This window comes from Callorhinus ursinus, unplaced genomic scaffold (genome assembly GCF_003265705.2).
Source record: "Callorhinus ursinus isolate GAN/ISIS: 27379988/994484 unplaced genomic scaffold, GSC_fseal_2.0 scaffold23, whole genome shotgun sequence".
Taxonomy (NCBI): Eukaryota; Metazoa; Chordata; class Mammalia; order Carnivora; family Otariidae; genus Callorhinus; species Callorhinus ursinus.
Genome location: NW_027397085.1, coordinates 25882625 through 25902437, shown reverse-complemented (window position 1 = coordinate 25902437; position 19813 = coordinate 25882625). Strand labels below are relative to the sequence as shown.

The following is a 19813-nucleotide window of genomic DNA, read 5'->3' as shown; positions in this document are numbered from 1 at the left end:
CACCAGGGGGCTTGTGATGATTTTTGTCGTTAGTTTTCTTGCATAGTATCTGTTTTAAGAGCAGAAAATGACATGATGACCTCTTGGTTTACAGGTGGGGAAGGTTGGCTAGCCAGAACAAGAGTGAGGAAACGAACAAAAAATCAAAATTTTAAATACAGACAATATTACAGACATTTTCCTTTTGCCTCAGGCTCCTTGTGTGGCTTGGCACAGCACTGTTGCTGATCCTGTCTTTTTAAAAGAAATTCGATATTTTGTTCAAGGATTGTTTGCCCTAAATTTGATTTTTTTTTTAAATATTGCAGTAAAGGAGTGCCCAGCTGACTCAGTTGGAGGAGCATGCGACTCTTGATCTTGGGGTCATGACTTTGAGCCCCACATTGGGTGTAGAGATTACTTAAATAAATAAATAAACTTAAAAAATATTGCACTAAAATATTATTTATCTTGGTTTCTGAGTAAATTTTGTGCCCAAAGCAAGTGCCTCCCTTGCCTCACCTTAGTCCCAGCTCCGTATGCTAGTAGAATTCCTAATCTCTTATGGTCAAGTTAAGAGCTATCAAATTTATGTACTTAGTACCTACTGTCAACGCCCAGTCTAGTCCACTTCTTAACTTCTAAAATAGCCTCCTCTCTTGTCCATGGATCCCCATCATTTTTATACAGAGTCAGAAGGATCTTTGGAAACGTACATCAACCCCTTGCTTGTAACCTTCTGTAGCTTCTCATTTCCATAAAGTAAAATCTGAATTCTCACCATGACCTGCAAGATCTTGGATGGTCTGGTCTGACCCCGCACCACTCCCTCCCTTTGCCCATTATATTCCAGTCACTCCTCCACTCCTATCTTCTCCTGGGTCCTTGAGTCTAGTGTGGTCTCTTCCACATGGCTGCCTTCATACACATTGTTCACTTTCTAACACTTTCCCCTGGCTGGCTCCTGCTCACTCTTCAATGGCAGTGGAAGCCACCTCCTCAAAGGTCTTCCCTGACCTCCAAATTTAAGTTCTGCCCCCACCTCTGCCTCCATTAGTCTCTTTTGTACCTCCTGTTCTTTCCTTCCCAATGCTTCCTGCCATTTGTGATTAAGTATATATCCTTCCATGTGTTGACCTGTCTGATGTCTTCCTCCCCGAGTAAACTGTAAGCTCCTGGAGGGCAGAAGCCATGTTTATTTACCATCTTCCTCCCACCCGGTAAACAGTGCCTGGCACAGAGGGGATGCTCGATTATTTGTTGAATAAAAGGGAATAAGTGAATAAATCAATCTTCAGCTTGCAAAATCTTGACCTCGGGACTCTGCCACACACTAAGGGACTTTCATGTCTCATTCTGCTCTTTGTTGTTGTGAGCTTTGCTCTTCTAGAGCAAGTGTTTTTCCCCTAGATTATTTTATTGGAAAAAGTGAAGCAAATATAGAGATAATTATTGATTGTCACTCATCAAGTCTCTGCTCCCTATCACCAACATCCTCCTGGGAGCCTGCTGCAGGATTCCTGGGAACCACAGGAAATAAGTCCACTAAAACCACTTGAAATGCTTTTATAAAAATAGACCGGCCTTGACCTTCTTCCTGTGGAAGGGCCTCTTTCCTCCCGGCAAACGTTGCCAAGAAATGTTATCTGCTCTTAGAAACCTCCCACATCAATCATCCTCCCAGCAGGATTTATCTGGACTTGGAATCCTGTTCTGAAATGGTCTTCCTACTGCCTGGACCATCACCTGAGCAAACTGCACATTTACTATTTCCGTGCTGTTGTTTTGATACCTCAGTGACACGACAGACAGGAATCAAGGCCTGAGGGACCCATGGGGACAGTCCAGTGCACACTGATACTCTTCAGGGGCAGTTTCTTCCTCCCCAGAGCTTCACACCACTTTCCTTGGGACTGCAGTACAGGTGTGCTGGCTTCATCATTTTGATTGCTATCCCCTTACCAAATTCCTTATTTGCGAGTTCTATTTAAACTACTGATGTGTGGTTTTACTTCAATTTCATTTGCTTGTTTGAAGGAAGCTATCTCTCTCAAGTATTAATGCAAAAGCATCCCATGAAAAGAAGGCAGTCCTCGAGATAAACACAGTGAAGGGCAGCTGTGGTTATCTTCTGCTTAGGTGTTGCTTCCTGCCCCTGCAGCCCTTTTGCTTGCAAAGAGAGGAAAGCAATCGAAAACATAATTGTCCCAAACCAAAGCTGTCTCCTTGAATACAGTCATAATAACTGAAGGAAACTTCAAAGGGGACCCCCTTTCTCTCTGCAGTGTGATTGAAAGATATCTTTGTACCACTTAGAACTTCTGTATCATCAGGGGCCCATGCCCCTCCTTTGGGAAACAAAGGGTTAATAGTTAGGGTCTGTTGCTTTTCAACAAATAAGCAGAGGATGTCAGTCCCCTTAGGAGCCCTCAAATATAAAAGAAGGATAGAAAAAAAAAAAAAGAAAATACAGGTGAACGTCAGTAGGAAGTCTTCAAAGATTGTCCCTGATCCTATCAGCCAAAGATAACTTCTGTTAACATGTCTATTCATAGAGATATAAGCCTTTTATAAAGGGTCTTATATATAGGAATATCTCAGACTTTCTGAAACAGAAAGACAGCTTTCTGCTTTCTTAGATTTCTGCATTGTTTGCCTGATTTCTATTTTGTTGCTATCTTTATTTTTCATTTTTCTTATTTTGGCTTACTTTTGCTTTACTTTGCCCTTTTATTAATTTTCATGTTTATTTATTTTTTTAAATATATTTTTAAAGATTTTATTTATTTAATTGTCAGAGAGAGAGAGTGCACACAAGCAGGGGAAGTGGCAGGCAGAGAGAGAGGGAGAGGCAGGCTCCCCGCTGGGGACTCAGTCCCAGGACACTGAGATCATGACCTGAGCCAAAGGCAGCCACTTAACTGACTAAGCCCCTATTTATTTATTTTCATGCAGAATATTGGGTCATTAATATTAGACCTTAATTTTTTTTAATATGCGCAGCTAAAGGTAAAAGTTTCCCTTTAATAATTGTTTTAGTTGCCTCCCCAAATTTTCATATGCTATATTTTGTATATTGTTCAGTTAAAATTACTCTATAAATTCTCCTTACCCTACAAATTTTCTTTTGATGGATTATTTCGAAGTGTGTTGTTTAATTGAAAATATTTGCAGTTTTCCTAGTTATCTTATGGTTTTTGACATCAAGTTAATTACACTGTGATCAGAGAGTTTATTCCATATGATTTCAATTCTATTCAATTGATTCAGGATTGGTCTGAAGAAAGTAGAATCACATGATTCCATTTTGTAAAAAAATATATATATATATGTATAGTTTTATAATCTGCTTATTTATAACCAGACTTGACTAAATACATTAGGACTGTTTTCCTCATTAATAAACGTAAATCTACATCTCCATTTGCAATGGCTACAGAGGATTATAGGATTCTGTTTTGTGGACATGCTGAACTCTGTGAACTAATCTTCTCTTGTTGGACACTTGGTTGTGTACTATTTGTCACTATTATAAACAAGACTGCTCTAGTCACCCTTGCACCCCATGCCTTGCACCCTCCCCTCCCCTGGGGAGGATTTATGGACGTGGAATTGCGGGGGAAAGCACGTGCATTTTGTTAAGGTTTTTACTCAAAATATTCTGAAAGTTTCTACCTATCATGGGTTTAATTTCCATCTTTACTCCTTGGCTTACATGTGCTTCCTTTCTGATTATATATGTGCTCTCCAAGGTAGAGGAGAAATTAATTGGAAAGTTTTGGACCTGCTGACTTTGGTTTCAAAGTCACCTCATAAAATGAGAGCCTTGCTCCCCTTGCCTCAAGGTGCTCTGAGGATCCATAGCATCCTTCTTGGGATTTCACTGCAGGCATTTCTGGACACGTGACCCAAGCCAAGGGTTGCTTTTCCAGGGTGAGCTTGGGAACTTGCCAGACTCTGCTGGGCCTGCACTAAGGGGGAGCAGAATGGCCCGAGGCAGAGTTGTCTTTTGACTGACACTTGGCTGCTTTAGTTTTTTGCTGCACCACCCTTACCTCTCAGCTCTGACAAACCAGTCCTGATCTCTGTTCAAAGCTCACCTCCTCTCTAAATCTCCAGGCATCAATGATTCTGTATAATGCAGCAATTCCCAGACCTCTGGTAAAACTACCTGTCAGTGTTTTATGTCTGTCTCTTTAATACGCTGTAAATTTGTAAATTTATAGTAAATTCTTGCAAGGGGGACCTCATCTCCCACTTATTAAATATGGGGCTTTTGTACCTGCGGCAGAGCACAGTGTATTGAAGGCCGTCAGTGATACTTACTGAAATAAGAACCTGGTTCATCTCCCAGGTGAGGTGGGTGAGGTTTGGCCCAGACAAATAAAAATGGCAGACAACTGAGAATTCTTGCTCATATCACATTCCAAATGGTGTCTGTCCTTGTCTTTAAAATAAGAGACAGCCAAGATACAAGTTAAGAACTCACTGTGATTCAGACTGATAGATATTATCTCTGACTCACCCCTTTATAGATAGATGTGTGACTGCAGGCAAGTCGCTCATGCTCTCTGAATCGGTTTCCTCACGTGAACGGTACCTGCTCACAGCGTTGTTGTAAAGATCATATTTGGTAAGAGCGTGGAAAGCAAATAGAGCGTGGTACCTTGCAAGCTCACCACAAATGGGATCATGACTGTCTTTCATAACTGGGGAATTCGCAAAAGCCCCAGCCTCCCTCCTGGGTTTGGGCTATGTTGCCCCCTGCTCCCCTCATCCTTTCCTGCCATGGGGGGGGGGGCGGGATGCAGGGTAAAGGCTGCTTGGCTTTCTCTAAGGCACTCAGACTCTGCCCTTGCATAGAGGAGAGAAGTGGTTGCTTTGCTTAGAGGACTTTGCTTTCCTTTCACAACTCCTGAGATCCAGGTAACAAAGCCTCTGCTGAGTTTTTAACCAAAACAGGGTAAGACTCACCAGGGGTCCACAGGTTGGTTGCTCATTGTTCCATAAAGCTGTATGTTTTGCACTAATTCTTTTGATTTTCTTAGGCCTTTTCCATTTACTTTGAACAAGCTTTTCAGTACCTGACTCTCGGGACCCCAGGAGCACATCTGTGTTCCTTACCTGAGCTGTACCTTACGTCAGTGGGCACAGGGCATAACTCTGCCTTTGCCTCCTGAGCTTTGTTCCTTGGAGAGGGCCCTCCCTGCAGGGGTGGAGGGGTGATCCTGTGAGGACCCCTCCCCCAGGGGTTTTCATTCACTGGACCTGAGCTGGGGCTGGCCCCTGCAAGCTCAACACATCTCCCCACGGGATTCTGATGCATGCCAGAGTGACAACCCCTGGCCTGGGAAATCCTTTCTTTCTACATCAAGAGAGAGATAAGGAATCCAGCCTAGAAAGGGAGAGGCCCGCTTGATTATTTTTCTCCTTTTTTCTCCAAAGTTACTGAAATATCTCCAAATCGACTCTCCTTGTTTTCTTTAAAAGCAGTGGCCCAAGGGACACTGCCCATTTTGATATGTTTATTTTTTTCTCTTTCTTTCCATTACTCATATTTCCTTTACTGAATTATTGTTTGTCCTTGCTGGGGGGAAGAAAATAAGACAGAAGGTAAGACAAAACGAGTGAAGGCTCCAGGTCCTTCTGGCCTTGTTCTGCTGTGTGAGGCTGGGACAGGAGGACTGTTTGTCTGTCTCCGCAGCAGAGGGCACAGGCCACAGGCAGTGCATCTTGACTTGATTTGGATTGTCACAGAGCTCCAGCTACTGACCATGGTGGCACATGGTGGCAAGGCCCATATGTCTCCAATCCGAACCAGAAACCAGTTCTGAAGAATGAACTGAGGCCTAGTCACAATATACACACCCATGATAAGATGAAATCGGGCTTCCGGGGGGGGGGGTCATTTAGCTTAGCAATGTAATGAGGTTCTGTTATGTTTCCATTTCTCTCTGCCTCCTATTTTAATTGGTCCAGTTTTCCCTGAGAGTTCTGAGATTGGAGTCTTCCTTTATTCACTTGATGAGCTTCCACTGTGCCAGACATGAGGAATATAGTGGGGAATAAGGCAGACACAGTGAGGACCTCCTGAAGTTTGCATTCGATGGGGAAGGCCCACCATAAAAGGGATTCCCAGTGAACTGAGTGTTGCAGTGAAGTCCGGGGTACCATGTAAGTTAGATAATAGGTGACCTACAGAGCCTGAGAAATGGGAAGCCTTCCTAGAAGAAGTGGAATTTATATTCCTAGTGAGTAGGGAAAAAAAGGTAGCAGGAAGAGCCTGTGCAAAGGTCCTGAGTGCAGGAAGAGCATGTTTCACTTGGGGAGAAAATAGCCTGCTGTGGATGAGGAGAGATGGTTGTGGCTGGAGATGGCAGGGTCAGGCCATGCAGAGCCCTGGAGACTTCTCTCTGAAGGACTGTGGACAACCACTGAGCAGTGCGGGCTGGGGTGTGACATGATCAGATTAGCTTTTTAAAAACATCGCTCTGGGGGCTTAGTGGAGAAGTCGGGGAGGTGAGGCAGAAGCAGGGAACAGGTGCAGTAGCCCAAGTGAGAGGCCGCGGCACCTCAGATAGGGTGAGCGATGTGGGCCTAGGCCAGATGTGGTGTCTGTTCTTCACAGCTTCCCAGCCAGGATATCCTGGATCACAGGTGCAGTGGCCTTCTCTGGGAGAGACGGCAGCAGTCAGCCAGAGCTGAGAGGTACTGAGAGGTGAGAGAAACTTGGGTTTGCCAGCTACACCAGAAAATACAATTTCCGCATTTGAGGGTGCTGCTTTGAGAATGTGGGTCTCATTGATCTTCACTCACAGATTGAGAAGTGAGGCACCAGGCATCTTAACAGATGACAGATAATGCTGGGGAGCCAGAGTGCCCTCGATACCTGACCTGCCAGTCGGAGCATTAAGGACTATTGTCCCTGCTCCTGTCCATCCTGCTGTGACTCACCGAATGACTAGACAGATCGTCTGTCCCTCAGTTGCATGTGTATGACCTCAAGAACTGAATTTCCGAGTCATGCCACTATACTTCATAAAATATACAAGATAGTGTCACCTCTGAGAGTTTTCAGGGCAGGTCAGACAGCCTGCGGGGAGGGAGCAGAACAGCCAGCTCTCAGGACGCCTCCTAGTCTTATGATGCCTTGGGGCCTGGTGACACTAGAGGAGACAGCTGAGGTCATCTTAGGGCGCTTCATTCATTCACTCGGCAAATGGTTATTAAGACCCTGCTGTGTTCCTGGCCCCATTCTCATATGGCGAATAAAGCTGGCAGTGTCCTTACCCCATGGAGCTTACATTCCAGGCATTTCCCAAGGCACAATCAGTGACCCACACTGCCTCCACGCTCTCTTGGTCTTGGTGTTGAATAAAAAGGCCCATGTTCCCTGGCATCGGACCCTTCAGTCACCTCTAACAAGAGTGAGCTTCCATTTTACACATGTGCCAAGCTTGCTTTCACCTCTGGGCCTTTGAACTTGCTTTTCCCTTGGCCTGGAACTCTCTTTTGCCAACGTTGCCTCCCACCCCCAGCACATTCCTACTTCTTCTTCAGACTTCACCTCAAATGTTACTCAAATAAGCCTTCTTTTACTACCAGCCCGAGGAGCAGGCCCAGCCCTCCGGCGGGGGTGAGGGTGGGGTGCCCCTACCCCGCTGTTCTTCACTGGTGCTGTTTTGTGGACTCTTTCTCCCTCTCAACTTTGCTCCATTAGGGCAGAGCCCTTGTCTGTGATGCTCAGCTTTGTATCTGCAGTGCCTTGCACGTCGTGGTACGTAATAGGGGCTTAGTAAATAGTTGCTGAAAGGAATGAGGGCAGGAGCGGGGTGATGAGCTGTACTGTGCCGCGCAGCATGTGGGTTGTGCACTGTGCAGAAAACCTCTCATGAACCAAAGCCCAAGAAACTGTGCTAATTGCCAGTTGCCATACTGAGCCCCAGAATGAATATATTTTTAAAGATTTTATTTTTAGGTAATCTCTGCACCCAACGTGGGGCTCAAACTCACAACCCTGAGATCAAGAGTCACATGCTCCACTGACTGAGTCAGCCAGGCAGTCCCAAGTATGAATATTTTTGATTGATTACATCAGTATGACATTAATCCTACATATTTTCTAAAACCATTGATCTCTCCCCACAAAAATAACAGATCAGAGAGATGAAAAAAACCAAGGAAGGGATGAGTTGATCTATTACTATTCATTAATTCATTCAACAAATACTTATTAAATACTATGATTTATCAGGCACTGAGGACACAGAGGCAACAGAAAAGCCAGTTCCCTCTTTCTTGTCTCTTTTTACTCCTGTAGGGGGAGACACTGCATTTTTAAAAAAGTGAACAGCTAAGATAATCTGAAACAGTGCCAATTCTTCTCTCCATCCATTGAAATCAGATACCAGTGGCCGGAGAGAGAGAGTGCATCAGCAGGGGGAGAGTGGTCGGGGTGTCTCTGAGGAGGTCACACTGAGCTGCGACCTTTGAGGATGAGCAGGAATTCAGTGGGTGGGGTCAGGGACGGGTGCAGAGCCCGATGTGTCCCAGTGGGTTTCACTGGCTGGAGGAGACTGGGTGATCCTCCAAAGCAAGGAGCTGGCACATTTCGGGGAAGAAAAGTCAGGATGCTAAGCTTTCTTCCAGTTGTTAGCCCAGAATAGGCACAGGACTCAAAATAATTCACCAACTGGGGGGCCACAAGAGTTAATAGAATCTTTTCGAAGGACAGATGCTTCTCTGAGGGCCAGTACTGCCTCCATTGTGAACCTGTCCTGATCCTCACCAAGTTCAAATTCATTGTCTCCTCCTGCAGCGTGTTGGCTGGCGCTGTTTGTGGCAGTCACTACATTCTACCCATCAATTATAGTTATTTGCATCCTCTGGTTGGCCTCCCTAGTGACTTTTCCACTCCTTGAGGACAGGGATTGGATCTTATGCTCTCCCTTCTCCCATGGACACACTCTTGTCTCACACTTAGTAGATGCTCAGTGGATATTTGCTGACATTTATTAAATTGAATAACTAAGATTTCTGGCTAATATTTTTAAAAACATACCTATTTTAGAGTCTTGGGGCACCTGGGTGGCTCAGTCAATTGAGCGTCTGTCTTTGGCTCAGGTCCCAGGGTCCTGGGATGGAGCCCCGCATCGGGCTCCCCTGCTTCTCCCTCTGCCTGCCACTCCCTCTGCTTGTGCTCTCTTGCTGTCTCTCTCTCTGTCAACTGAATAAATAAAATCTTAAAAAAAAAAAGTCATGATTTGGGCAACAGGAATGGTAATTTGGAGCATAGAATTCTTGAGGGAGACCCACACCCAGATGGTTCTAGTCGAGAATGTCAGATGCCTGAGGCTTTCCAGTGAGGATGGCAGGATAAGAAAAGCAAGTTGTGGGGGGCAAAGGAAGAAGCAGGGCCATGAAGACTAAATGCCTAATTTGGCTGTTTTGGTCTTAGTGGTGGTAAAGAGCCATTGAAAATCATCTTGTTTGTGGGGCGCCTGGGTGGCTCAATTGTTAAGCATCTTGCCTTCAGCCCAGGTCAGGTCCCAGGGTCCTGGGATCAAGCCCCGCATCGGGCTCCCTGCTCAGTGGGAAGCCTGCTTCTCCCTCTCCCTCTGCTTGTGTTCCCACTCTCACTGTCTCTCTCTGTCAAATAGATAAAATCTTAAAAAAAAAAAAAAAGAAAAGAAAATCATCTTGCACGGTGCCACAGATGTCCATGTTTGCTCTGAGATTTCTGCTGCCTGGTTGGTTAGTTGGTTAATTTAGGGGTTGGTTGGGGTTTCTTGTTTCCTTGGTCATTTCTTTTCTTCCAGTGGGTTCATTTTCCGTATATACAGAACGATTTGTCCTGATTAATCTAGATATATGCAGCTCGAATTTATCTTTAATTATTATTTAATTAGTATGTTTAAAGTTGAGTTAGTGTTCAAACTGGAATTTATATCACACGGAAATTTGGTATCACTACTGGAAATATATAACCAGCACCAGTTGCCACAGAAGGTAATTGTAAAAGTAAGAATGATCAAAACATAGCATGTTAGGAAATTAAAAAAAATAAGAAGTGTATAACTATAAAGTCTAATTAATTTGTGCTGTCTTATGAAGTGCTTCCTAGATGTTATCTCATGATTTCATGGGGTGGCACTTGGGCATCCCATTATTCTCGTTTTCATCGATGAAAAAACTTCATTCTTGAGCAATGAAGAAATTAAGTCACTCCCAGAGTTAGGAGGTCCTTTGATCTGAATTATCATGTAGTTTTTTTGTTTGCAAATGTCCTATGTGAAGAGGACCCCAGGAATTTCATGGAGCTAAAAAGTAGAATAGATGGTGGGGCCAGAGATGGTTAACTATTAGAACATAAATTTAGGTATGAACTGTTTGCTTTTGTAGGTAAAGATAAAATCTAACGAAGCATGGAAACACAAAGCGGAAAAAGCAAGGGGGGAAGGGAGCCCTGCACTGGGGGTGTGAAGGAAAGTGTCCACTGCAAGCAGAGGAGCCGGCTAACCCGTGGCTCCCCGGAGCCCCACATGGCTCGCCCGGCAGTGATCCGGCCTCAGTTTAGGCTGAGGAATGGCCCAGTGAGAACAGGGCTACATGGAGACCGGGAAGGAAAGAGAGGGCCCAAGTGCTTTGCTCCTCTCTCGGCTGTAGCTCATTAACTAAACTCAAGTTCATTTTCCTTGTTCCCTTGGACAAGGTTAAAATCCTGACGGAGGCCTGAGGGGATCGTCCTGTGGGGCCTTTTCGGGGTCAGAAAACTCACATGCAACCTCCTTTGTTTACATCAGCAAATCCAGCTGCATCGTGCAGGCACTTGACCGGCCGCTGACTCTCAACTCAAAACAGATGTCTGGGCTGCACAGAGGAAGCACGCAGGGCTCCTGAACTGGTAGGACTTTGTCTCGATGAGTTGGGGGGGAAAGGATAAGAGATGGATGGCACTGGGTGTGCCAAGAGCTGACAACAGCAGCGGTCTACCAGACCTGGCTGTGGGCTGGCTTGAGCCATGTGGGCTCCCAGGTGAGATACTCAGAAAGGACTGGAGAGGCCTAGCCGCGTTCCTGCCCGAGAAAGCTAAGTTCCTGTGTGTGCTGGACTGGGGGGCTTTGAACCGCCTCTGGCAGGGCTGTCGAAGGAGATGAGGTCCCCTAGGCTTGAGAAGGGGAAGTGGGATCAGACAGAACCAGGAATCCACTTGGAGCGCAGTCCTAGAAACCACTCTTCTGGTTTCTGTCTACATAACGTTTTTGAATGTTATCCATATGGTAGATGATGAAATAAATCTCTCCTGATACATAAATGGTTATCTAATAAATGATGAGGTTACTCAGTATAGTAGACATTTTTCAGGTAATGCTTACTGGTTAGAAATGTCAGTGAATGATGAACAACCAAGTCCTCCTTAAAGAACCAGGCCTTTTCACAGACACTGTATGCAGTGCCTCCCAGGGAGCCCCATGTCATCTACACACTTATTTGAACAAACAGGCTTGCATTGCATACCATGCTCTACTCTGTGAACTGATAGTCACTTAGTAGATTTGCAAAATGGAATACTCTGATACACTTTTTCCTTGAGGAAAAGGATGAAATCAAGGCAATAACAATTATTTCAGATATGAAGAACTGATTTTACAAGACAGTATGACATATATATGCATTGGAAAGTGAGAGTACAAATTACACACACACACACACAAATGTGACAACAGCCATCATTGAATGGGGAGGTTACAGATGACTTTTGTTTTCTTCTTTCTATTTTTCTATATTTCCCTAATTTTTTCACAAATATCCTGTATTATTTGTATAATTAGAGAAATTTCTACTTTTAAAAATCCATTAAAAATGCTGTATATGGGCGCCTGGGTGGCTCAGTTGGTTAAGCGACTGCCTTCGGCTCAGGTCATGATCCTGGAGTCCCGGGATCGAGTCCCGCATCGGGCTCCCTGCTCAGCGGGGGGTCTGCTTCTCCCTCTGACCCTCTTCCCTCTCGTGCTCTCTCTCTCTCTCTCATTCTCTCTCTCTCAAATAAATAAATAAAATCTTAAAAAAAAATATATTAAAAAAATGCTGTATATACCTCTTGCTGTAGTCTAGGGGTCAATACCTTGACTTACTGCTACAAGTTCCTCACTCAAGCCTCCCTCTAGAAAACAGGCCTTTTCCCCTTCAGATAAAAATTTGGGAAAATTTCTTGCTTGGGAGCAGTGTCTATCCTTAAGATTCAACATGGTACCGATGCGAGAAGTAAGAGGTAAGGGACTAGGCTTCCAATCCCTTACGATACACTTAGCACAGAAAAAAAAATGATTTCTCATTTTTCTTTCTCTGACCTTTCCATTCTTGTGGCTCCTGTCAGCAGACTCTAGTTACAGTAAAGCCGATCTGCATTTGCATCCCTCTCTACCATCTGCTGACCATGGGACCATGGCCAAGTCATCTATAATCTTTGTGCCTCCATCTGTTTGTCTGTAAACTAATAGGCTTATTATGAGGAGTAAATGAAATAATGCATGTAAGCTCATGTTAGCACAAGCAGTCAACATTGGCTATTATCATTATTATCTCCTTGGTTTATCCCTGTCATCGTTTCCAACTATGATATGGAGAACGTTTTTCTGATTTAGCTGGTTTTTATAAGTTCAAGGCATCCTTTGAGAACTGGGGCCTTCCCGAATGGCCCCAGGAGCCCTAAAAACAAAAGGGAAAGGCTTAGAATGCAGTTCCTCCTTACCTGCTGCCACAGGGCTGTTCCCCACAGAAGCTTCAAAGTCTGGTTGAGCAGCAAACTTCACTCCCTACAGAAACCCCTGGGAGCTTGGCTGCCTGGCCCCATTGCCTGCTTCCCTCAATAAGCCAGCAGTCTCTTTAAGCTGTTCCTTTTGGTTTCTGTGACTCAGACTATCTTAGGTCATTCTGAGACAGGCTTCTCCTCCCTACCTTCCTTACTTCTACCTGCTGTCCTGGACATTTGTCATCCTTTTGACTGCCCAGTATCTGAAGCCACATCCCCTGTTTGAGGGATTACCCACCCCCCAGGGTCTTGGTCTGGCTACACCCTTCCTGTGATATTGGACCACCACACCTTCCCAGTGATTCTTGGGGCAACCCCAGGTTCTCTAAATTCTCTTTCTGTTTATTAGCAGTCAAAGTCAATTTTGGTTGCTTACAATTAAGAAACCTAGTCAGCTCCTACCCTGGCATAAATCCTTCAGCTGTGAGTGCTTCAAATTCTCTGAGCTTCTCACGTCCTGTCATTTCTTATGACATCTTGTTATAACTGCTCATCTTCCCCAGACTGTTAGCTGCCAGAGGACAAGGACTAAAGCCATCTAGATCACTGCAGTATCTCTGTCATGGAACAGAGTGCCTGGTACATAGTAGGCCCTCAGCCTATGCCACATGAATGAACAAGCAAGCAAACCTTACTACACAGGCAGGGACCAGAACACCCACAGTAGTTTCACTTGGAGAATCAGTTAACTTGCCAGCTTTCTGATAACCTGGCACCATTCCCAGTCTGATTCTAGGGGAAGCCAGATTTCCCTTAGGCTTTGGCAAGGAAGAGAATATTCCACCAGCATCTTGAGTGGGAGGGTGAGATGTTGGCCGTGTCTTGAAGTGGGTGAGTAATCCCCCAGGCAGCACTTAGCTTTAAACTCTGGCTTATAACGGGGTCATCTCCTGAAGCTCCCAGCTTAAAATGGAAAGTGGCATTACTCATGGTGAAGAGCAGACAATAAAAAAACATTTAGGTGGGGCCCGACACAATGGAGTGAGTATTCCCTGATGATGGATGAGAGCATCTCCGCCCTGAGCACCCTCAGCCCCGGCAGACAGCTCAGTCATAGCAGGGCTTTTTAACAACACCTCTAACTTAGCTCATCACTCAGTACCTTGCTCTTTGGAGTATTGGGAGACACTGTGTTTCTCAGCCTACAGCAGTCTTGGTGGGAGGAAATGGCCCTCCATCCATATCAGCAGGTAGTATAAAGCAGTCATTACGAACATAGGCTTTGGTGTCCAACAGACCTGGGTCTGAATCCCAGCTCGCCTATTCTAGCTCTGCGACCCTGAGTAAGTTACTTAACTTCTCTGATCCTCAAGTTCCTCATTTGTAAAATGGGTTAAATAGTATCTACTACAGGTTGTGGGAAAAGTAAATCAGACAATCTGTATAAAGCTTTCATCACAATGCCTGGCACATAATCACCACTCAGTAGATGATCGCTGTGGGAACTGACAATGTTCTTTGACCATTTTCCTCCCTCAGCCTCCATTCCTTCTCCATCCTTTCTCGTTTTATTTCTCTGTTAATCTCACTCAGCCCCCATGCCCCTCTTGCAGGAGTGATCCCTTACCTATGGCACCCTATGAGCTCTGGCCATACCCCAGCCTCCCTTCATGGCCATTACTCTCCATTTCTGTCTTGTTTTTCTCTTACTTTCTCAGTGTCTGCCAGCTTGTGTACCAAGAGCCCACTGTTCAATATCTGACCTGTCATTCTCTCTTCCCCAGTACACAATCCATGCCTTGCACGCCATAAGGCAAAATGTGCTATAATAAATCAATCTGATTATAATGAAGCCTCATGGACAAATTGGACATGAGGCTATAGACTGAACTGGGCTCAACACCAGTTTTTCCAGTGCCCCTGTATAATAGACGTGCCCCCACAGAAAGCAGAGCGATCACAGTCCAGTCTTAGCAACTTGGGCCTTGGGCAGCAGTGGTGATAATTACAAAGGGAGTTTTTCTCTTGGGAAAGAACATACCACCAGCTTTTCCAACAATAGGCATCTTTAGTGAGTTCACACATGAGATTCAGACTTCTTAAAAAGGATATACTCTTGACCTAAAGCATGCATTACTATTTAGAGATAAGCAATGACATACATGTGTCAAGACTTTCAGCATCGTACTAGGTGGTTCTATACCAATGACCCAGAGACTCAGCAGTCATCAGTTCCTCCAGGGTTAAGAAAACCTGTCACCTTTGATCACTGATGACTAGATTAACCTCAGGTGATCATCTCAGAACATGTCCTGATCCTCATTTATTCAACACTTCTAATGAGTAGCCTTCTATGTGCTGGGTGTATTTCTGGATATCATGGAGGATACGGTAAAAGAATAGGAGGCAAGCCTTGCCCTCCAGGAACTTACAGCCCAGCAGGGCAGGTAAACGCACACAAATAGCTCATGGGGGAAAATGTGACAGATGTCACAAATAAGGCATCAGGGTTTATGGGAGTCCCCAGGAGGCACAGCTCACTGATGACAGAGATATTAGGGAGCAGTGGTTACTTGAGATGGTTTGTAATGTGGGACTAGGGTCTCAAAAGGCCAAGATCGAAGGTACATTGGACAGAGGATACAGCATAGGAAGGAACAGAGTTAGGAAAATGCATAGTGAGAATTGGAATCAGGACACTTGGAATTAGGACTGGCTCATATATAATGGGTTCTAGAAGGTGAAGAATAAGGCTGGAAAGATATCTAGACGGATCTTAAATCCCACTTCCTGTTCAGCATCTCCACTTGGATGTCCAGTAATTATCTTAAGATGACCCAGACATAACTTGATTTCCCCCACACAGTCCCTCAACCTCTCTTTCTCAAATATTTCAAATCTTAGTAAATGTCCCTGATGTCTCAGCTGAAAAACAGAGAAGTCCTTTTCTGTCTCTACTTCATGTAAGCCCATTCCATTCATTCCTCAGCAAGTTCTATTATTTCTTGCCCCAGGCTTTATCCTCTGTCTGCCCTCTTCTGGGTTCTCCATTACTCCCACTGTGTTCCAAGCCACCATTCACACCCGCCTCCTGCTTTAACCCTTGGCCTCCTACAGCTCCTTGCTTAAGTCAGATTACATGGCTTTGCTTGGGTAGAACCCTATAGAGGCTTTCTTTTGCTCTGTCCTTGGGAAGATGGTGCTCCGCAGGCTCATGATCAGCCTCTAGCCTCCCGAAGACTCATCCCTCACCGCTCCTCCCTTGCTCATGGTGCTCCACCTATGCCACTCACTTTCCTTCTCTTCCTCACCAAGCATGGATCTGCCACAGTACATTTGTGTTTACTGTTCCCTCAGCCTGAAATGCTTCTCTGTCCTTAGACCCTTACATGTCCATTTCTCAGCTCAGATGTCCTCTCTGCACGAGGGCCTTTCCTGACCACCCTAACTAAAGCAGCCCCTTTTCAGATTTTCTCCACTTGGAACTCCACTCTTTCTTTTGTAGCACTTACCTGAAATGCTCTCCAATACTGAGGTCTGTTTTCCTGTTTTATCACCACCACTTCCACTAATAGGTAGGCTCTGCAGGGGCTTTGTCTTAACCACTGTGCCTTCAGTCTTTCCCACAATCCTAGCCTGCCCAGGTACTTAGTAGTTATTCTTGAAACGCAGGTGGCCCGGGCCACGCACCCAGAAATTCTGATTCATTGATCCGGGCCAGGGCCCGGATTACTTTGAATTTAAAAATTTATTTAAAAAAATAAAACACCTGTTAAAAATATAAATGGTTGGGGTCCAGAACTTTGAATTACTTTGAATCTTCTAACCATGTGCATGTTTTTAAACCATGTTATACGTAGCATGAGCTGCAGGTAGTTCTAAGTTTAAGACAGAGTTGAGAGCCCTGACCTGGAGAATGGAAATCTCTCTAGCATCTTATTATTTGTGTGTGGGGTCCCACAAGCATCACCCAGGTACTCGTTAGAAATGCACACTCTCAGGCCCCACCCCAGACTTAGAGAACCAGAATCTGTCGTTCAACAAGAGGCCCCAGGTGACTTGTATGCGTATTAAATTTAGGAAGAACTGACCTAGCAGAAATACAGAATTACGTACTCTGCGTACGTACTTTGAACTTGGCAGGACGGGTTTGCTCTATCTGTAGGATTTTGAGGTGGGCATGACCCTCACACAGTTGGAAAGGTGGTTCTGAAGCCACAGGAAGAGAATTCAAGAGGAAGTGGGTGTCTCCCCCAAAATGCTCATTGAGGGTTGGCATCTAGGGGCTTGGTGAGGTCGTCAATGGAGAGAAAAACAAGACAGAAGAGAAGCAGACAGAGTTGGTGGGCCATGGGAGAGGCCTGGGGTGGTATGAGGGGAGGGGAGCTGAGGTGCAGAAGTGAGAAAAGAGACTGGTAAGGAGTGCTTCCAAAAGTATGGGCAGGGGGCAAGGTCAAGAAAGAGACTGACAAATATATCAGATTTGCAGAAGAGTCTTGAGTCTGTCTCCGGAGATGGGTGGATGGGGGAGCCAGGAGAGGAGACAAGAGGCTTGAGTCGGCGTAAGAAGCTGGGGGCGGTGAGCCCACACCACCCTCCTGCGAACAACTGGGATCCCACCAAAAGAAAGTTCGTGTCTTGAGGGAGTAAGATGGGAGAGCAGCTTTTCTGAAATGAGAGACCTGAGGATGTTTGTCAAGAAGAAACCTGCAGGAGAAGGGACTGAACAGATTGGAGATCCGAAGAGAATTTAATAAGACCAGGTCCTGAAGTGGGTAGGAGAGAATCAGATGAAGAATGTAGATTAGACTCAGGTGCTTGTTAATGCTGAGGCTGACCTAGACAGGGACAAAGGAAAAATAACAAGCTGCCTTCAGGGAAGGAAACTGGGTGAACTGGGGAGCCAGGGGCAGCTTTCTTTTTTATTTAAGAAAAACAAACAAAAAATAATAAGAAGAAACACCTGTGTACACTCTACACAGATTTAACAAATGTTAACATTTTCTCAAATTTACTTCAGATTTTTTTTTTTAAAGATTTTATTTATTTGACAGAGAGAGACACAGCGAAAGAGAGAACACAACCGGGGTGGGGGGGAGTGGGAGAGGGAGAAGCAGGCTTCCCACCGAGCAGGGAGCCGGATGTGGGACTCGATCCCAGGACCCTGGGATCATGACCTGAGCCGAAGGCAGACGCTTCACGACTGAGCCACCCAGGCGCCCCTCTTCAGGTCTTTTTTATATATAAAATAAAACATCAGAGAGGAAGTGGGAGTTCCCATTTTCCTTTTACATAATATTTCTCTCTTCCTCTGCTGCAATTACTATTAGGAATTTAGGGGTGTGTTTAATGCACATAAACAGTGTGCTCTCTGGTTCTGCAGATGCTTCTGTTCACTCACATTATATCTGAGATCTCCATTTGTATACACCCATACAGATACATCAACAAATATTATGTAAGTAAACTCTGTAAGTAAGCTCCGGTCTTACGAATAGCCTACACTGTATTTGCATATATTCTGTAGGGACAAACAGGTATGTTAGTTTTTCACTCTCATTGAAACCGTTGCTCTGAACAACCTTGTACATGAAGAGATGTATTTTTTACTCTCTACTCTTTTGAACTTTCTTTTTTTTTCAGATTTTATTTATTTATTTGAGAGAGAGCCTGAGTCGGGGGGAGGGACAGAGGGACAAGCAGACTCCCCGCCGAGCAGGGAACCTGACATGGGGCTCGATCCCACGATCCCGGGATCATGACCTGAGCTGAAGGCAGATGCTTAACCGACTGAGCCACCCAGATGCCCCTCTTTTGAACTTTCTGAATTTTTTACCATTTATTTATATATATATTTTTAAAGATTTTATTTAGTTTTTTGACAGAGAGAGAGAGAGCACAAGTAGGCAGAGCAGCAGGCAGAGAGAGAGAAGCAGGCTCCCCGCTGAGCAGGGAGCCTGATGCGGGACTCGATCCCAGGACCCTGGGATCATGACCTGAGCCGAAGGCAGATGCTTAACCGACTGAGCCACCCAGGGACCCCAACCATTTATATTTTTAACAGGTGTTTTATTTTTTTAAATGTTTTATTTAAAATCAATTTAATTAACATATAGTGTATTATTAGTTTCAGGGGTAGAATTTAGTGATTCATCAGTTGCATATAACACCCAGTGCTCATTACATCAAGTGCCCTCCTTAATGCCCATCATCCAGTTACCCTATCCCCCCCCACCTACCTTCCCTCCAGCAGCCCTATAGTTTATTCCCTATAGTTAAGAGTTCATTTGTTTCCTATAGTTAAGAGTCTCTTATGGTTTGTCGCCCTCTCTGTTTTCATCTTATTTTATTTTTCCTTCCCTTCCCCTATGTTCATCTGCTTTGTTTCTTAAATTCCACATAGGAGTGAAATCATATGATACTTGTCTTTCTGTGACTAACTTAGCTTAGCATAATACCCTCTAGTTCCATTCACGTCATTGCAAATGGCAAATTTTCATTCCTTTTGATGGCTACACAATATTCCATTGTATATATATATACCACATCTTCTTTATCCATTCATCAGTCAATGGACATTTGGGTTCTTTCCAGAGTTTGGCTATTGTGGACATTGCTGCTATAAACATTGCAAATCACTTTAACAGATACTTTAAATAAGAAAAATTAATTCCCCCTGGAAACCTGCCGATCCAGTGTTTCTCAAAGTATGATCCAAGGAACACCGACATTAGAATTACATGGGACATTTGTTATAAATGCAGATTCCTGGGCCCTGCCTCAGACCTTTTGAGTCTACACTATACTAACCCTCTGCAGGTGATGCTGAGGCATCCTCCAGTTTGGGACGTACCTGGGAGACAGATGGTTCTTCTGAGAGGGGTTGGGAGTGGAAGGGGGTGGTCAGGGGGAGGGCTGTGCTAGGACATGACATTTGGAGTAGAAAGGATGGGGAAATCCATAGAGATTTATCAAGATAATATACGCAGGAAGTTCAAAAGTCCAGCACAGGTGACCATGGCAGTTAAAAAATAACTCTGTGGAGTCCACCGCTTAGTGTCTGTGTGCCCTTGGGAAGTCACA

At 44.8% G+C, this 19813-nt stretch overlaps 1 protein-coding gene and 1 long non-coding RNA gene across 6 annotated transcripts in view; one reads left to right on the top strand and one right to left on the bottom strand.

Moving 5' to 3' along the window:
• Positions 1–19813, top strand: part of LOC141374906 (uncharacterized) — a 366943-nt gene that overhangs the window by 300058 nt on the left and 47072 nt on the right. The window contains exon 7 of the long non-coding RNA XR_012382109.1: positions 10782–10882. This is a non-coding gene — a long non-coding RNA (uncharacterized lncRNA). The remainder of the gene's footprint in view (positions 1–10781; positions 10883–19813) is intronic.
• Positions 1–19813, bottom strand: part of FGF1 (fibroblast growth factor 1) — a 93806-nt gene that overhangs the window by 31404 nt on the left and 42589 nt on the right. Inside the window, exon 1 of one of the 5 annotated variants that reach the window (XM_073905535.1) lies at positions 12731–12863. The exons of the other annotated variants lie outside the window; for them this stretch is intronic. The gene's annotated coding sequence lies outside the window, so the exon portion shown is untranslated. Of the gene's footprint in view, positions 1–12730; positions 12864–19813 lie in introns of those variants that run through there. 5 annotated transcript variants of the gene reach the window in all.